General features: G+C 56.3%; 1 protein-coding gene across 1 annotated transcript in view; it reads right to left on the bottom strand.

The window, feature by feature from the left end:
* ASTN2 (astrotactin 2) overlaps nt 1–2,707 on the bottom strand; it is a gene marked incomplete at its 3' end in the record, with an annotated part of 209,886 nt that overhangs the window by 19,638 nt on the left and 187,541 nt on the right.

Here is a 2,707-nt window from a genome sequence, read left to right as displayed (position 1 = left end):
CGTTCTGTGCAGGGAGCCCCACGCTGCCCATAGCCCCTCTCTGCAACCCCCCTCTCCCCACTGATGCTCTGGCTGCTGCTCCCAGCCAATTAACCTGACTCAATTAAACACAGAGCCCTGGGGACTCTCAGTGCCCCAACACCGTGCAGGGAGCCCCAGGCTGCCCACAGCCCCTCTCTGCAACCCCCCTCTCCCCACTGATGCTCTGGCTGCTGCTCCCAGCCAATTAACCTGACTCAATTAAACACAGAGCCCTGGGGACTCTCAGTGCCCCAACACCCAACCTCAAGGAGTGGCCCAGTGGCACGTGTGGCCCTGCCCACAGGAGGACAGGCTGACCACCTCCTCGGCCTGCAGGCTGGACACGCAGGCTCTGCAGTAGCCTCAGTTTCAGCTGAGACGTCCCATGGGATGTCTGAGATCTGCCAGACCCTCCCAACTGGATGGCCATCAGTCCCTTGGGACATGACACCCTGCCTGGGGGTTGGGGTTCACAGCATCCCCATCCTTCCTTGACACAGCACTGGGTCCCCATACTCCAACATGCTGAGTAACATCATCAGCTCATCATTATCACCTCTAACCAAATCCAGAGAGTCCTTTGTTTTCTCCCCAAGATGCAATAAAAGCTTTTTTTCCCTTATTCCTAGTATTATTTTCCCTCATACTGTGGTGGGGCTGCCCTCACAAAATCTACCAGACTACCCTGATTCAACAACAAAGTCCACTTCTTATTCACTAAAAAAAAAATTGATCAGGGTCTGAAAGAACCTTTTCCTGGTGAGACCAGGAGCTGGGAATGAACCCCATGTTCCCTCGCCAGGCACAGCAACACCCCCAGGGAACTGTTGGTGCCCAGAGGGGTCCTGCTGAGATTTCTGCTCAGGCCCTGAAGCACAGCATGAAATTGAGACCATAAATCTGACACGTTTCCTTTTGCAACCCTGGTCAGGCTTTGCATCTGTTCTCTCTGCCTTTGAGAGCACCCACTGCCCAAGCAGCAGATCCCTGCTGCTCCTGATTGCTGGATGGGTGTAGATCCCTTCCAGCTGAAGTATTCTATTCTATTGTAAATAGGAAAAAAAAAATAAATAAATAAAAATGAAAACAAAACAGAAGGTGGCAAGAACTGCTGCATTATGCTAGTGCTCTCCTCAGTGCTGGCTGGGAGCTGCTGGAGCGGGTGAGCAAACAGCACTTGCAACGCGCTGCAGCTTCCCCTGAAAGGTCTGGGCACAGCCCCACTGCTGCTGGCACTGCACTCCTGCCCAGGTACACGGGTGGAAAGGACACAGGAAAAGGCTGAACCAAGGGCTCACCTCCTCCTGAGGTATCCAGCTCCTCCAAGCCTTCACCTGCACATCAACCCTCCAGCAGGGCTGATTGTAGAACACGGCCAAGATGTCCCCAGGACCAGCAGTGCTGCTGGCAGCACAGGAGCTGTGGTACTGCTGGTTGGGAAGGGCACAGCCCCCACAGACCTGCCTGCCCAGGCTTCTCCCCACTCCCACAGAGGAAGCCCCAAGACCCAACATTTCCTGATCTGCTGTGCAGCCCCACAGGGTCACAGTAAAGCTCATGATGGCTGAGCAAAAGCCCAGCTGGAAGGAAACCCATGTTACTGACGGGTCTTGCACCAGCACAACCCCAAGAAACACCAGGACAGGGCAGAGCTGCAGCCCAGTGGTGGAACCCCTGCCTGTGGCTACTGCTGCCAGCCCACAGGCAGCATCAGTCTGTCTAGTAGGTGGAGAGGTCAGAAATAGGCTGGAGGAATGAGCAGGGAAGAGACAGGAGAAAAATGCCTGAATCTAAGATTCATGACTGTGGTCATGAGCCCTGCACAGCTACGATGGAGATCCCATCCTTTGCTTCCTTCCAGTGTTGAGGCAACACCAGCTCTTCTCTGATCGAGGACAAACCCCATGACTGCTCGATTCCAGCACTGGCCACCAGTGACAGAACTGGGGCCACCGTGGGAAAGCAATTAACATTCACCAGGACGTGCCCTGAACAAGCGTCAGCAACTGCAGCTGCCGACACGTTCACTGGCAATATCTATGCACGTCACCCAATCAACTGATTACATTTGCTATTCTCTAGTTAAAAATAGTCCTTTCTGTCCCCGTGCAGTTCATGAAACCCAGTAAGAAAACCAGATTTCCCACAGGTGACACAAAACCCTCCCGAGGGTTCAGCCGCGCTGGCTGAACAAGACAAAAAAAACCCAAATAAACAACGAGCTCCAGCAGCTCCCAGCTCCGGCCTCTGCCGGCCCTTATCCGACCCCCCCAAGTCACAGAGGCCTGGGGGTTGGAAGGGACCTCGAAAAATCAAGTCTCCCCTCCTCCCCCGACCCCTCGGCCCTTGGGGTTTCCCGAGGAGCCCACAGCCCCACGGCCGGACCCAGCACGGATCCTGGGACCCCGTCATCTCTGGGACTCCCCCATTTCTGGGACTCCCCCATTTCTGGGACTCCTTCATCTCCCGGGTCTCCCCATCTCCCGGTTCTCCCCCATCTCCCAAGACTCCCACCTCTCCCAGGTCTCCCCTTTCTCCCAGGACTCCCCCATCTCCGGGTCTCCCCCATCTTCCAGGACTCCCCCTCTCCCAGGTGTCCCCATCTCTGGGTCTCCCCCTTCCCTGCTCTCCCCACCTCTCCCCCACTCCCCCCTCTCCCCCCACCCCCCCCTCCCCCGCGCCCCCC

This window comes from Chaetura pelagica, unplaced genomic scaffold, assembly GCF_000747805.2.
Source record: "Chaetura pelagica isolate M959 unplaced genomic scaffold, ChaPel_1.0 scaffold361, whole genome shotgun sequence".
Classification (NCBI taxonomy): Eukaryota; Metazoa; Chordata; class Aves; order Apodiformes; family Apodidae; genus Chaetura; species Chaetura pelagica.
This window is presented reverse-complemented; position numbering and strand designations above follow the sequence as displayed.